The sequence below is a fragment of the Lytechinus variegatus genome, chromosome 8 (assembly GCF_018143015.1).
Source record: "Lytechinus variegatus isolate NC3 chromosome 8, Lvar_3.0, whole genome shotgun sequence".
Taxonomy (NCBI): domain Eukaryota; kingdom Metazoa; phylum Echinodermata; class Echinoidea; order Temnopleuroida; family Toxopneustidae; genus Lytechinus; species Lytechinus variegatus.
This window is the reverse complement of record NC_054747.1, coordinates 36,318,078-36,335,479: the sequence shown is the minus strand read 5'-3', so window position 1 is coordinate 36,335,479 and position 17,402 is coordinate 36,318,078. Positions and strand designations below refer to the sequence as shown.

The 17,402-nt window shown below is 34.8% G+C and overlaps 1 long non-coding RNA gene across 1 annotated transcript; it reads right to left on the bottom strand.

Annotated features, from left to right (window-relative positions):
* Positions 1–1,725: 1,725 nt before the first annotated feature.
* LOC121420721 lies at positions 1,726–4,819 on the bottom strand. Its single transcript, XR_005970808.1, has 3 exons — positions 4,739–4,819; positions 2,744–2,863; positions 1,726–1,803 (listed from the first exon to the last, which is right to left on the bottom strand). It is a non-coding gene; the product is annotated as an uncharacterized LOC121420721 (long non-coding RNA).
* Between the last annotated feature and the right edge of the window lie 12,583 nt (positions 4,820–17,402).

Sequence of the window (17,402 nt, the reverse complement as noted above, 5' to 3'; positions counted from 1 at the left end):
GACAAAAGAATATATATTTATATGTAATTATATTGGTAATTATGTTAATTAGCGCAGTATACTGATTGCCCTAATTACATAATAACATTTGTTAAAAGGGGATAAATGACACAAAATAATTCTTCATCATAGAAAACCATAGGATAGCTGTAATTGTTTATGTTTATATATTGCACATATTATGTTAATTAGCGCATTATGCTAATTACGAAAATTACATTGGTAAAAAAGGTAAAACTAATGTCATAAGTGAATTCCTAGTCATAGGAAATCATCGGATAGCTGTACTATTCATGTTTTCGGGCATTCTTGATACAAAATGACAAATGAATATATATTCATATTCATGCTCATGAGTTAATTAGCGCATTATGCTAATTACGCTAATTAAAACAATAACATTTGTTAATCGGGAAAAATAATTTCACAAAAGAATTCCTTATAGAATATTACCATAGGATAGCTGTATTTTTAATGTTTTCAGGCTGCTGTAGTACTTTGACAAATATATCTATATATGTTAATTAGTGCATTAGGTTGATTATGCTAATTATGCTAATTACAGCGACTGCATTGGTTAAATTGGAAAAATAATATCATAAATGAATTCCTCGCCATAGAAAACCATGATAGTTGTATAATTCATTTTTCAAGCATTCTCGATATGAAATGACAAAGAAATATGTATTTTTATGTATATTACACACACATATATGTTAATTAAGGCATTATGCTAATTATGTTAATTACAGCGATTACATCCATTGGTTAGAATGGAAAAATAATGTCATAAATGAATTCCTCGCCATAGAAAACCATAAAAGGGTTGCATTATATATGTATTGGGAATTTTCTGGATAGACATCCACAAAATAATACATATATACAGTGTATTACACTTATGCTAATTAGCTCATTATGCTAATTAGGCTGATTACGATAATTGCATAACTTAGGAATTTAAAATATTGTTATGCATGGATTCAACGTCACAGGACCTCTTAGAAAAATGACATTATTTATGTTTTTAGTCTTTCTGGTTTAAGAGAAGTAGTATATTACATATCGTATATATGCTAATTAGATGAATATGCTAATTAGGCTAATTAAAAAAAATGCTCAAGGTTGCCAAGGTGGCAACCAAGCTGAATTTACTTCAATACCCATCTAGAACATGAATCAACAAAAAACCTTGTACTTAACAACTTTTCCAGGTCTTGTACGTGGCCTATGAGACCGTCTACTGGACTAGAGTAACACACTTTAAAAGCTGACCTGGAATTCAAAACAGAAATTTCTTATACCATAACCAATGTGCTCTTGCCAATAATTAAGAAACGATCAAGGAGGTAATCTAATGAGCTTCTTATATCCAATGAGTTTCGATTTACATCAATTTAATCGTTGCAGATGCACAATGTATAGAATAATGCCATAAGGTGATACGATTTTTAATATATCTATACTAGTATATCTATTTAAAATGCATAATTCGTTACATATGTATGTTAGAAAAAAAAGCGTCGAAAATTAAGCGTGATTATGATCAGCATATGTATACTTATTTTTGTTATAAATGTTGCTTTTTCTCGTCAACAATATCACACGAATTAGTACTCTCGAACGGGATCTATTGAAATATATATTCAGTTTTACTTAAAAATTCGTTAAAAAATGAACAAGATTGGATTGGTATTGCCAATTATATTTACCATGGTGGAATTCGCGTAAAGAGGCTCGTGTTCGAGTCCTTCTGGTGCATTGCAGTCACTGACACTCCATCTGCCATGTCAGCGTCCCCTGCTACAAAAGCAAATTTGAAAATGAAAGAAATTTAGGGAGATTTTATATGAAAAAACGGATATTGTATAGTCTGTTTTGATTACGTGTACATGTATTGTCCGCGAATAAATGGGTAATGAACGCGAGAAAATAATTGGAAAGAAAGGCACTTTAATATTCTGACATTATGGTTAGATATCGCACACTATAGCGAATTGCTATTAATTGTTACTACAATTATTTCATTTTGGCAATAAAAGTATACTAAATTGGTACAGTGAAACATAAAACATATAATAAATCGAGTATGGATTGAGCACCCACTGGACTGCATGGGTCAAATAAAGTTAACTGATGTATTAACGAATAGTGAAATAATAAATCTAGACAACGGATATGCTGAGAATCACCAAAAGATCGCCAACATAGAAAACAAAATCAACATCCGTTTCATTTGCAGCATGCAATGGCAAATTACTAATAGCTAATTTCAAAGTCATCTGGCGCATATTCTGGAAATAAAACAAGTTTTGTTCCCTTCTAATCTCTCATTGTAAATTGCGATAAAAGTGCACATAATGTGCATGTTGAGTTTATCATGTTTATTAACTTTGAGTATGAGTCCAAACTGGCTAGATTTTGGTTGAATTGTCCAAAAAGTCAAATGACATTTCTCGTAAATACATTAATAAAACAGTTGCAATCAACTATACAAATATCTTGGATATGGTTATAGCTATATAACAGCCCTGTCATCCCCATATTCATATACAATTCACATAGATATGAAAGACTACAGCAAATATCATAATCTTCTGGTCCTTAGAAAAGACCAGTTCTTACAATATTTTCATAAATATCAGATTTAGTCTTTCTGTGTCATTAATAACCAAACAACTTTATCGAATTAGATTTTATATTGATATTTCTTGATTAAATTATTGAACAGAAAAAAAATCACCTCTATCTGTGTTATGTTGTAAGCACTTGTACGAAACTGTTACTGCAACTAGGCCCATAATCATTGCACCTAATGATCCTCCCAAGATGTATATAACAATATGAAGTAGAGCACAGTTGTCTAGAATCAAAAACATAAAATTACATGTTATTTCTTCTTACAGATATGAATATCAAGTCTTCCTCAAATTGCAAGCGAGCCAATCCAAATATATATGTTTTACTTTCAGCTCGTTGAATAATGATGTAGTTCAAATGACGTGCATTACAACTAGAATATTAAAATGTAAAACAACCTGTAAATTTAGATGCTGACTGTAATTAATATTAGCACTGAATTTCAAATTAACACAACAGTTTTGTTAAGACACACTGCTTATTAGGTAGCATTCATGTTAATGAAATGATGTAAATTAAAATCTGTGAGCCATTCATAAATATATACATGTGTATATACAAACATATATATATATATATATATATGTGTGTATGTATATATATACATATATATATATATATATATATATATATATATATATATATATATATATATATATATATATACATACATATATATATATATATATATATATATATATATATATATTATATATATATATATATACAGATACATATAGAGAAATCTTCCTTTAGAATGCCTGAAAGTTATTCTGGGAACGTATTCTTGTATTCATTTGCGAGTACTCCAAACGTGCATTGTCATTAGATGCTTGTTATGGCATATTTCCTTAATCATTTTTGATCAGTAAATCAAAATTAGTATCAAAGTAATTAAGCCATTGTGCATTTTCTTTGTCAAAATCCTTCGGACACCAACCTAAAATGCATTAACAACCATTTTGAATTAGTTAGGAATATTTTAAATATCGTGTTTTATAATAGTCAACTGTTTTATTCTATTGATATTCTGTTGAAATTGTGAATTGAATAGCATTGTCTGATCTCATGTCAAATCTCAGCTAAGATCATGATATACACTCATTTATATCAACAGGGGGGGGGGGGTACAAAATGTAATCACAAAATTAAACTGATGAGGCAATAAAAGAATAAACACGGCTAAATGAACATGGTACCGGCACGTGATGCCAACAATGAAATAATGAGCAATTGAATAATAATAATAATGACAATAATAGTGATACACTGTAATACCAATTACAATAAGGGATGAATATGAATATGCTAAGAATGAAACCTTGAAATAAAATGCCTTGTGCTCTAAGTCTACAGTTTGAAAACTGATATCATATAGTCCGCTCTGATCCGCTGCCAAATACCAAACATGACGGAAAAAAGTATCGTTATTCGATATATGGGATGACAAGTACAATTTAAAACATACAATAATCATGTTCATCTCATAAATGAAAAAAATACACTGTGGTCTGCAGCCAATGACTGACCTCCATCTACTCATGCGCAATATGTGATTACGAAATGGCGCATTTACTCATATTTTGCAAAGGAAATAAAAGACAGACAATATCAACCTTGTACTTCTTCATCACTTGTCAAACTTGGATTACTTTCCTCAGAAGTTGTCGCAAGATGTTTGGTTTGGGGAGTTGCTCCTACATATTTTGGGATATAAAACGAGTGCATAATATCAACATTCAAACTAGTATCAATTGTATTAAAATAATACCCTTGATTGCATTCGTCATGTTTGTGCCCAGGATCCCTTAATAATCAGGAGGAACTATTTTGCTCTATTGAAAATCGAATAAAATAAATAATACAAAAATTCTAATAAAATCATATCCTGACCTAGGTATTGTTATTGATTATATGGGATGACAAGTACAATTTCAAACAACGTATCAATAATCATGTTAATCTCATAAATAAAAAAAAATAATAATGCGATCTGCAGCCAATGACTGACCTCCATTTACTCATGCGCAATCTGTGATTACGAAATGGCACATTCAGTCATATTTGGCAAAGGAAATAAATGAAAAACAATATTAACCTTTTATTTCTCCATCACTAATTGTCAGACTTAGATTACTTTCCTCAGGAGTTGTGGCAAGATGTTTGATTGAGGGAGTTGTTCCTACATATGTTGGGAAATAAAACGAATGCATGATATTAACATTAAAACTAGTATCAACTACATTAAAAGAATACACTTTATTGCATTCGTCATGTTACGTCATTACTTGTATCCTGGATCCCTTAATTTTAAGGGGGGGGGGACTTTGATTGCTCTATTGAAAATCGAATGAAATAAATAATACAAAAAAAATATAATAACAATGATATCCTGACCTAAGATCGGAACGGATTTGTTACCATTTGAATTTCATTGACATGACACAAATCTCACTCTACAAAGTGACTAGAGCATATTAATTTCCATATATATTTAGCTGAATAGAAATGATTTAAGAATTTGTTATGTTGGAACTTATTATCATGAAACATTTATCTCTAGACAAATATTTCGAGAACGAAGCACGAGCGAATTTTTTATGCATTTATACCTGAAAATGAGACATCCGCCATTACTAGCGCGTATGAACTAAATGCCATAAATGCAAGCGTATACTTTGTATACGCTGACCAGAAAATGAAACTTTAGCAATTGTTTGTAAGAATTCATAAAAATACTATTCATATACTCCTAAAATAAATAATGCTGGTCGAATATGGAAAATGTAAACTCCTTTATCAATCCCTGTTGGTTGTTTACAAGGTAATATTAAAAGGAGAAAAACTGGGAATGGTTCGAGGGGGGGGGGAAACGGGTAACAAGAGAAGGAAAATTATATTAGCAATTAGAAAATGCAAATAAATTTGCATCTCTTCTTTGAAATAATAGAAGGGAAATCACTTTCATGTGATCACAGATAAAGAACTTGGAGAAACCAAACGAACAAAATATTCACTTGTGGCAAATGGCAGTCCAAAAATATAGCAGTAGAGTTTCGATATTAGCATCATATTAAAGGTGGAAAAATGATATTTTTGATCTTTAACGAATTTCACAATGATTATGTAGAATGAAATAAATACACGTAATGTCTTTAATACAGGGTACGATCGCATTTTCATTCCATGGCTGAAAAATTCTATACACTTTGCTTTGAAAAAATCACTAATTAATCTCACTAAATGATTACCTTCATATTTTAGGATGACTGAAGTTGTTATGTTACGATACGATTCGTTTGCTACCCTACACACTACCTCAAGCTCATCAGTACCGTTGTATAATGGTGTGAAGACGAAAGTTCGTGTAGGCACTTTGAGTCGTCCGTCGTGAGTAACATTCACATTCTCTTGTAAATCACCATGTATATTTATTCCATCTGGTACATCCCATTCCAAACTGACTGGTGGTTTTACTGATCCATTGGTGTTGCAGACAAATGTCCTATTTTCCCCTTCTGCAACCGTGAGTAGAAATTGATTATGTAGAACGGCTTGGTCAACATTGTCGATTACAATAAGTCCTTTTGGTGGAACTGAAATCATTTAAAAGATATCCCCCGAAATATAATCAGTGATGCTGTTGTTTTTGTGTTTTCGCAACACATTCGATAATTTGCACAACCATGATAATCGAAATATGCTGATAGGGAGGGTTTATATTATTTCATTATTGTCGGGGAAAATGTTTAACCATTGTTGTTTTTCACAGGTTTGCATACATGAACATTCGCATCACAATCATGACAATGGAAAAGACAATTGGAACTATACACGTTAAAACAATTATGACAATAATAAAGAGGGTTGATTTTAAAGTTAATGCATAAAATGAAATATAAAGAAAGCAATCAAATAACAGGCATGCAACCAATCAATAAACCTCATATTACCAGAAAAAAAAGGAGTTAGTGAAATAGATACCATTTACTGTCAGGCTGATGTCACATGTCTCTCTGTCCGGACCGGCGCTCATGACAACATGATATAATGCCTCATCAGCAAGAGAAGCGTTTCTGATTGTCAAAATACTGACAATCCCATGATTCGTTCCAAGTGTATGTGCTGTTGTATTCATTCGGCATTTTCTTTCCTGGGAACTTTCGGAGCAAGAAAATATTATTGAGTCAATACCCTTTTTCCAAGAAATGAATTGTAAAGAGTCGATGTCAATGTCCACATGACAGAACGGGTGAACGCTCTCCCCAGTGTTTACCTCAAAATTCCTGATTTGATTACCTAAAAGAGCAACAATAATAACAGTTCAGTTCATTTATTTTCATTATCTCAATAAAAAACATCAAATACAATTAAAATTTACAAAACAAGTACAAACGAGAGTATTCAAAATTTGAATAATAGCATGAACATAACAATTGAGAGTATGATGGAACTAGTAAAGGCCAAGGGCCTATCACGGGCTAGTCCCCGAAAGGATATCAGTAAAATTATTGAGTTACATGTATGAATTAAAATATTTTAAAGGAAATAGCAAAACAAAACAGACAAACGAACAAACAAGTAATTCGATATTTTTGAGTTGGTTAAAAAAAATCATTTAAGTGCATTGTTTTGTGATCGAGAGAAAAGGTACATTTTATAATTACGTTTGAAAGACGATAAAGTGGGCATATTTTTTATATCATTTGGTATGTCATTCCAACATTTCGCTCCTACAAAAGATATAGTTGTACGAGAAAATTGATATTTGTATAACGGCAAGCGTAAATGGCTACTGGTCCTTGTATCATAAAAATGGAAAAAACTGTTAAGCCTAAAAGATTCATTAAAATTTGAAGGCAAGATGTTTTTAAAATATGAGAACATGAATATAGCAACCTGTAGTTCATACAATTCAGTGATCTTAAGAATCCTTAGATCTTTAAAAAGATACAGGAGTAAGAGATATATGGCAAGATCATTGAATAATACAAAGTTAATAAGACTTGTTTGGGTACTACATTCTTAAGACGATTCATTGCACCAATACTTTTGGAAATTTTGGAACAAATATCATTAACGTGTATACTCCAACTTAGATTTTCATCTATATAGACACCCAAGAACTTGGTATTGGTTGTTCGCTGAATTTCATAATTATTTATACATATTTTAATATTTTCGTCATCTATATTCTTATTTTTGGGTTTAAAGATCATATAAAATGTTTTATTTAGATTAAGTACAAGCTTGTTTGCTGTGAACCATTCATGAATAGACTTAAGTTCAAGATTCAAAGTAGAGATCATTTCTATATTATTACCAGAGATAAATAAATTTGTGTCGTCTGCAAACAAGATAGAAAAAAAGTCGTTGACTGAAATATTGAAGATCATTGATAAATAAAAGGAAAAGTAGCGGACCCAATACCGATCCCTGTGGTACTCATACATCTATGGTACACATTTTCGAATTATAATTGTTTAAAGATACATATTGTTTTCGGTCGCTCAAATAACTATCGAACCATTTCAAAACTGTTCCACGGATACCATAATGATATAATTTTTTAAACAATATTTCATGATTAATACAGTCAAACGCTTTGGAAATATCCAAAAAAAGTCCAATTAGAAATTCTTTATGCTCAAAAGCTTTTGAAATTCTATTAGTAAATTGAAGAAGTGCCATGTATGTTGAATAGCCTTCTCTAAAACCAAACTGTCGAGAGGAGAGAATTTCGTTGGTTGTAATATGTTTATTCGATTATCGAATAAATTCTATTGGGAGAGAATACAAGTTTTAGTATGTAAACAAATATTGACTATGAACCAGTTCACTGCCCTTCAGAAGGAGGTCAAGTTCACGTGTACTTCTGTTGGGGGAAGTCGGTCAAAACGCGCACCCGGAAGGATTGTATCACATTAAAGCGTGCGCGGTAATTTTACACATCCGAAATGCGCCAATGCTCTGAATGCGTGATCAGCGCGGATGAAAACGAGTCATTCACTTTCTAATTTCCGTCCGGAAAAGACATTTTCACGGTGGTACTACGGTACCGGTACCCTTTACTCGGATTTATCGGAAACACGATCCCCATGCACGGAGATATCTCAGAGAGAACTATATACGGTACTCTATATCGCGATCTGGATCTATACACGGAAAACTAAATCCAACCCTAGCCGGACTCTAACCTAATAACATCGGAACATATTCACTGGCACTGATACCGTACATCTGTGATGAAACTGTTAAGATGGTGAAAGTTCTACTTCTAGGCCTATACGGTACTCTTCGCTTCGGCGTAGTCCTTTAATTCGGACAGATCTACGGAACCAATTTATTATACCATATCAATTTGTTTGCGCTCCTTTTTTGCAGTGCGTAGCGTGTTAAATTATTTCCCTATGGAGAATAATAGAAAAATACGCCTTTTTTGACGGATTTGCTAAGATATCTCCCAAACGCGTCAACAAGGTGATCTATCAAAACAGAATAGAATAGAGCAGATTCTCACCTTGAACATGATATGATTTTCATTTAATTTTAGTCAAATTAAGTTCTGTCACTTTTGAGGTTTTTGGAACCTTTCTTGATGATTTTGGAAATCCATTTGTACATGAGCCAATGGGCAAGTGCAGGAAACGAAACGTTTGGTGCGACTTCACATTGTTGTAAAAAAATATATACGTCACAATAGACCCTATCAAAAAAAGACATTTTGCAGAAAATGCTGTAGATTGCGAATACCTAAGAATTATTTTGATTGGATCAAAAAACCTCTGTCACTTTTCACATTTGCAAAAGCTTTTGCAATAATTGGTCACTATAGTTTGGCGGGTTCAGCCGATGGCATTGTGTGTACACAGTACACACGCATAGCTAGGCAACGCAACGCGTGAAGAATTTTGCATGTTTTCCAGCGACGACTTGAGTGTATGTTGGATAGGACCGTACCATTTTTACCGGGGGTGTGCCAATGAATGCAAGTGATCAAGAAGAGTTACAAAACTGAAGGGAGTGAGAAAACAAGGAAAGTGAGAGGGAAATTTATGAAAACAAGTAATGCGAGGAAAAATGACAAGAAAAGGAGAGAAAGGAGAAGAAGTGAAAACACGCAGCTGAGTGCGCTCACGATATGTAAGTTGAACACCCCTGCACCGCAATGTAGCAGCCCGCCACTATACACGTAGATTGCCTGCACGATGCGAAGACAGCGGCGCGTATTAGTGACTGTGCGTTAAACGTCCCATTTCTATGCCTTATAAAAGGAGCGTTTTTTGTACACAACAAATTGATATGATCGGCCTAGGTCTAGGAGACATCTCACAAGTGAATTCACTAAAACTCAATTTTAGTCGCAGGTAGGCCAGCTACACTGCAGATCGATAAGCTAACTTCGACCACATTACGATACTGGCTCCTCAATTTCGACGGTCGACTCTTAAGTATGATTATCGCGGCAGACATCAAAACTTGACTGGTTCGATGAAATAATCAATGCCTCAAGATGGGAAAACATAAAGGATCAACCAGCAGAGGAGGCAGCCCGGTGGGGTCACTCAGCCGCAGAGGGGGACACGTATGACCGTTACCACAAATTCAAGTGACCCCCTATTGCAGTCAATTTCAAGGACATTTTGTGAAATTAACCACCCTATTTTCACGCAAAACAAGGAAAAATTTGCGGTAAAATGGTACCTTGAAACACCCCTAATTATAAGATTGTAAGGACACTTTTGCCCATTTCTCAAATTTACCCCCTATTTACCGTATTTCAAGGACATGGCATTTACACCCTTTCCTCATTAGAGGAAATTGCAACACAGGCGTCAGAGTGCTCAGTCCTTAGGCTTAAAGATGACCAAGAACCATGTCATATACTGATACAATAATCCAAAAGAACTTTATTTTTCTTGAAAAATAAGAAAAGTAGAATTCTTTGTAAAAATAAATGTAGAGTTGTCCATATAAAGATACAGAGCATGATGCGCGCGCGCTCTGCGGCTGGTGACTCGGCGACGGATTTTACTTCACGTAATCGTTCTCCCCTTTTTCCTGACCCCTATTTCCATCAGATCGAGGACGGTGAGCACCCCTATTTTCACTACTTCGCGGAGTGTTCTGTCCGCGGACGTTCCGTGAAATTGACCCCTTTTCCCGCGATTTTGTTAACGGTCATGCGGTCCCCAAGTCATATAGAGTGACCCCACCGGGGGAGGCAGGGGGAAAGGAGCCAAAGGTTCAAGGAGACGCCCACGTCCACGCAGTCTATGCGGTCAGAGTGCCGTACGGGTACCGGTACGACTACGAGCAACGAGGGCCACAACGGAGAGCCCGGCAAGCCAGCAGCCGACCAGACCGGGGGTGATCGAGCCTTCGCTACGCGATGGACCAGAGATAGAGCTCTCAACAAGCAACCACCTCCCACCCACGTTAACCCACGACGAGCCACCAGTCATCCGGTGAGTTAACCAGCCTAGGGCCTGTAATGCAGGCCTCTGGCTTTGGTGAACTTGTGTCATTCTCATTAGTAGGCCTATTGTGCCTGAAACTAGTAGAAATAGAATGAGGGTTAACTCGACGGTAACTCAGGGGGTGAACCTGGGAATACAGCTGACAATAACGCTAGGCCTAGATTAACATCTCGCTCATTTTGCAGTGATAATTCAACCGGGGCTTTAGTCCCAGATCCAGGGAAAATGCAAGTGCTAGCGATTAGGGCCTATTTTAATGTCACGCCATAGCACATGTAGATGTGGACCTAGCCTGCAGTTAATTTTAATCACTTGGCTGTGGATCAAGGTCTAGGCCTAGGGGTCTAAATTTTGAAATTGCTGCCAATTCAGATGAATTTATACAGAATGGATTGATACATAAGCCTACTAATTGGGTACAAACGTCGTTTAAACTGAAGAAATTAGTGGTATTACCACTGCCGCATAGGTGAAAATATAAATAAATATCGAGCCCGGGCCTAACGTTAGCCTGGCCGGGACCTGGTCTTACTAAGGACTACAACGTAGTGCCCGGCTTGGCCAATAACTCTGATTCATGTAATTCCGAAGCCTGTTGTTTAGATTTTTTGGGTAGTCTAGACTCTACGTCAGAAGTAGGCTAGATTAGATCTGGATAAATTAAAGATCTCAATGCCTAAATTATATTCATTTTCATAGTTTTGGCCAGATTTGATACGTATAGGGTTAGAATATCTATTTAGGACCAGAATTAGGCCTAATTCTAAGACGCCGTTTTTGCAATTGGAGACATGCTCGAACTTTTTTCAAATCAAATTGAATGGGAAAAGTCAATTCTTTGTCAGATCCAGTCTACTGCCAGTTCTGTGCGCAGCCTACAGCTAGGCCTACATCTTTAATATCAACTTCACAATGGAAGTTAGGCTAGGCCTAGTTCTATTTCTGAGTAGATGTAGCCATAGACTAGACTTGTCTGTTTTAGGCCCTGGTTCAGCTGGCAGATAAACCATAAAGGCCGTCTATAGTATGCGCAATAAATCAGCTTGAAAGATAAATGTTGACCTCTTTGATTTAATCTGATCATGGTCTCGAATTTATCCCTGTCCGGCTAGCTTGAAATGTGATTGAATGGAATTCTCTCAGTCTTTCAACAAAAAATGAATAAATAAAGAAAAAAAATAATAATAATAAAAAATAGGCCTAAATAAAATAAATAAAGGGATAGGCCTAGATAGAAAACAAACACGGTAAATGAAGGAACCGTAGAGTTGGTAGTATTGATAATGAAATATAAAAATAAATATCCCAAGATCTACACCTTGAAGCATCAATAATGGTTCGGTTCATACGCCTTGAAAGGAGGTTGGTATTTGGAATTAGGTTTGTATGGAATGGATGTCGATGTTTGGGAGTGCTTTTGAGTTTTAAATCTCGAGAAAACACAGTAACGGTCAATTTACCATGCACTCACCAATGCGAACTAGCATGGAACTCCTACTAATACTTTGCAATATTTTTGCTCTCTTTTGGAAGGGGCAAGTTCAAGGGTTTCGGCAAGCAGCGATTGTTTTTTATATAGCGCTTTGTCAATCTCCAACACAATGAAACATTACAATTCATGGTTGAAGAGTAATAGTACAGGAGCCTAGATTGCCCGTGAGTAGTTGGAACTGAGATGATATCGACTATATCATGAATGGCAACAATTGTAATAATAATTTTGCTAGTAATGTTAATAGCGGTAAATATAAATAATGATGAAACAATATTTCCGGAAGGGGTCAAGTGGAAATTAATGGATATAGATAGGCGGGCATGGGCTTGTATTTGGATGTGGCTGAGCCCTGTTAAGCTTCGGTCATAATTTCCATGTGTTGCGATTTTTTAATACAATACATACAAATGAAGTAAGCCATTTAGTTCAAGTGTACATGTAGGTGAACGGGTGAACCTGGAAATGAAGTCGTAAATGTTTTATGTGATAAAATGGGTGGTATTTACCCAACTGTAGTAGTTTGGATAATTGGTTTTCGGGGGAGGATGGCAGTGCATTCTTGTAATTCAGATGATGTTACGCAGATACACATCCATGCCATGGTTTATATCAAAGAAAGCCACTGATTACTCACTCAGCACGTTTCATAAATGTACATGTGGCTGCTTTTTTTAAATGATCAGTGAGGGGAATATGGGTGACCAGTGGTCTGCTGCTGATTCTGCAAGAGCTTAAAGGGATTGGTTAACATTGGTTTGACTTTTAAAAAATCTGAGCTAGAAGGTCACACTTGTCACCTGCGTCTGTGATGTTACAAAAATGAAGCCCAGAAAAAATTGCGTTCGAAAATAATTATTTAGTTCTTCAAAAATTGAAATATAAAGTGACCGGAAATACCATCTTAATTTCATCCCATACACTTATGCGTACTATTTAAGCATCTATAAGACGCCTATTTAAAAAATCGGGGTTTGCCTTGTAGTTTTAGCTTTTCATTCTCAATAATGGTTGTTTTCAGGGTTTATTAGTTGTAATACATGCACTTGTACGCATATTTCATCTTGGTTTGAAAAAAAATTTAAATCGGCAGCCCGCAAAGTTAAACAATACCTTTAATATTGGCGGGATGCAAAGAAAAAGAAAATAAATAAATGAAAAAAAATGAAAGAAAGGCGTCTGCAATTTGGCTTATTTCTGTAGTTTTAGAGGTTATAAACAGTGTATGAATATTGTTGATTATAATACTCTTCTGCTACAACTATTAGTTAAAATAAATTGCTTAACATGCCAAAATAAATGAAAAAAATAATAATAAAGGCTGGAAAAAAAAATATTCATAAATTTGATAACTGGAAAACAGAGATAAAAAGTCGGGAGCTACGTGCATGAGAAGAGCAAGGAAATCTTAATTGGCCTTAAGTTTAAATAGGCATGCTTCTGCCGAAAGTTCTTTATGTCAATGGAATGTGTATAGTTTACATGCAACACCAAATTAAACAATTAGGGTATTTACACGCACAATACAACTCCGGCTTAAAGAGAATTAGGTGTTTTTAACATGATCCATGACAAATCAACCTGAAAAGGAACTATGGGTATTTTACATGTCCCAACGCAAGTCCAAAGTAAAAAGAAGTATGGGTGATTACAGGTGCCAATTTAACTTCAACTTAAAGGTAAATCAGAGTAGTTGCCGTCAACATGAGTTTATATCGCCAGAGATCTGGTACATTTAAATGAATCGAATGGTCTTAGTGAATTCCTACAAACAAGCCTTAGAATGCCCCTCTTCAGATCTGAATTTCCTAAATTTTCAGCCCGCGCTTCGCGCTTGCAATATTCGATTAGTGAGATGGGTATGATTATAATGACTACAAGAAGTGTTTAATGTGTTTGGATGTAATTCTAACAAATCAGCAAGCGCTTGGCACTCGTATTAGATGACAATCGTGAGAGTTCTTCATGGATTCTTAAAAAAAATACACTGTTTCGAGTCAATATCACCTCGCGCTTCGCGCTCGCATCCTTTGATTAGTGAAATACTTATGGTCTTCGTTCATTCCTACAAACAAGCCTTAAAGTGGCCTTCTTCAAGTCTGAATTTGCTAAATTTTCAGCTCGCGCTTCGCGCTCGCAATATTTGATTAGTGAGTTGCGTATGTTAATCTTGATTGCAATTACATGTGCTTCCTGTGTTTAGATGTAATTCTAACCAAATCAGCAAGCGCTTGGCACTCACATTAGATGACTATGGTGAGATATGTATAACGTTGATTGATTCCTAAAATATAGTCCTTAAAATGTCCCTGTTTGGGGTTAATATATACAAAATTTTCAGCTCGCGCTTTACGCTCTTATTGTTTGTTTAGTGAGGCAGGTACTTCATCCAAAAATTGCGTATAATGTCCCTTTTTAGCGAATATCAAAAATGATCAGCTCGCACTCCGCGCTCACAATATTTGATCAGTGAGAAACATATCCGTTTAATGGCACATTCCTTAAAATGTCTCTATTAGGTCACTTAGTGACTCATTTTTTTTGGCTGGTGCCCCCCAATGCCGTCACCCACGGTATACTACTGTACAAGATGGTTATGGTATTAACAATGACGTCCTTTTATGACAAATAATCTACAAATCTTCTTATAATCATACAAACATGACACATGTGCGTTTTGAAAATGAAAACCGAACTAATATCCAAGTCATTTGGAGGCGAATAGAGACGTTATGACATAATGTGATATGCGCTATACAAGATCTTCGTTATTATTATTATTAAATTTAAATACTACATATTTATTATCTACAATTAAATTTAAACTTGATGAGTAAAGATAAATACCTTCCGACTGTCCACATTTAGCAGCGATTGAATGACTATACAGAAGGCTTGTTACAGGACTGTTTCCGACAGTTGTGGATTCTAAATAGATAACATAAAACACGTGTTAAAATTAAAATAAATTCAACACCAGACGGAAATGTAAGGTGTAGATGAGATGAACAAATGATTATAATAATGAAAACATAAAGAAAAATAAGCGATATAATGACAATTTCCACCATAATATGGAAAATATAAATGAATTCATTGTTCTATATGCCCTATCGCGCATTCGTAAATGTTGTTCAAGTAGTGCACAAGCGATATGCAAAATTTCACGAACAGAAATTATTGTTTACATATGCAAATTACGTAATGAAATTTGCATATTATAAGTTTCGGAGATTTCTTGCGTAAAAAAATGTCGAAAATCGATTCAGAAATTTCTTTTCTTTTTTTAGTGTATTTTCTTCGATATATTTCCTCTCAAGCATAATATCATTCGCTTCATCTATATCTCTACTTTTAGAAAAATATATGTCAGTAATTAGAAATAACATTATTGACTGTGATTTCAGCCCCCTTTTCAATATAGAAATCGTGCGTTTTGGGCCTATTTTCTCCATATAGCTGAGTTGTGCGAACGATATGCCTACTTTATTGATGTTTCCAGCATTTTGCATCCAAACAACATATTTTCATCTTCATTATGTCTCTGCTGATAAATAAATGATTTCTGCAAAGATTGATTGCTCACTGGGCAGTCTATAGGCTACGTTTTCAGCCTAGTTTACAACAACGAACCTATACCATCTATGACTGCCTCGTTGTAGTCGAGTCGGATGTGGGGGATCCTTTGTACCATCAAAATATTTTTCACTCAACGTTTTTGTATTTGCCTGAAGTGTCTAGTTAATGAATCTTGATGGTCCCTTTGAAAAATCGTGTCCAAAAATGATATCTTTGGCGGCCCTCTTGGATTTTTTAAAAAGAAAATCAATTATTTTCATATTTTATTGCACAGAGTCTGACAATGGGACAATCTAAAAGTGATTGGTTAACATTGGTTTGACTTTTAAAAAATCTGAGCTAGAAGGTCACACTTGTCACCTGTGTCTGTGATATGTTCCAAAGATGAAGCCCAGAAAAATTGTGTTTGAAAATGATTATTTAGTGCTTCAACAATTGAAACATAAAGTGACCGGAAACACCAAGTTGATTTCATCCCATACACTTATGTGTACTATTTAGGTGTGTATAAGACGCCTATTTACAAAATCGGGGTTTGCCTTGTAGTTTTAGCTTTTTATTCTCAATAATTGTTGTTTTCAGGGTTTATTAGTTGTAATACATGCACTTGTACACATGTTTCATCTTGGTTTGATAATTTTTTTTAAATCGGCTGCTCACAAAGTTAAACAATACCTTTAAATGAATACACATTTCACTATATATATGATTTGGATAGTAGAAATCGGTTGAAATCGTTTTCTGAATAGTCCGGTTAATACATTTTGAAAAAAAATCATCAAAAAAAATTGAACCAAATAATCATGTGCATTGACATCTGTCTGTTGATGTGATCTTGCATCGCCTTTGTTGATGTGCCTAACACGCAGAAATGCATGTAACTTGCTTAGCGATCGATAGAAAGGTATGTATTACTTGTATCATGTGTATGAGGGTAAGAGGCGTTTTCTACACAAATCAACTTTTATAATAATGAAATCTCTTGAAAAAGATAGAGGATCGAGGCATTGCTCTGCATTTTCATTCTGCATGCACCTTAACGCATAGTCCCACAAGAGCCAGTAGAAGGTTCATAACACACCCTTATCCGTATAGCTTGACTATTATGATATCGTGCTTTTCGGAGCCCCCAATGTGAACGATTTTTATTTTGGGTATGTAATTTTTTTCCTTAAATCACTTAGAAACAAAAGAGTAGGATTTTCTCTATC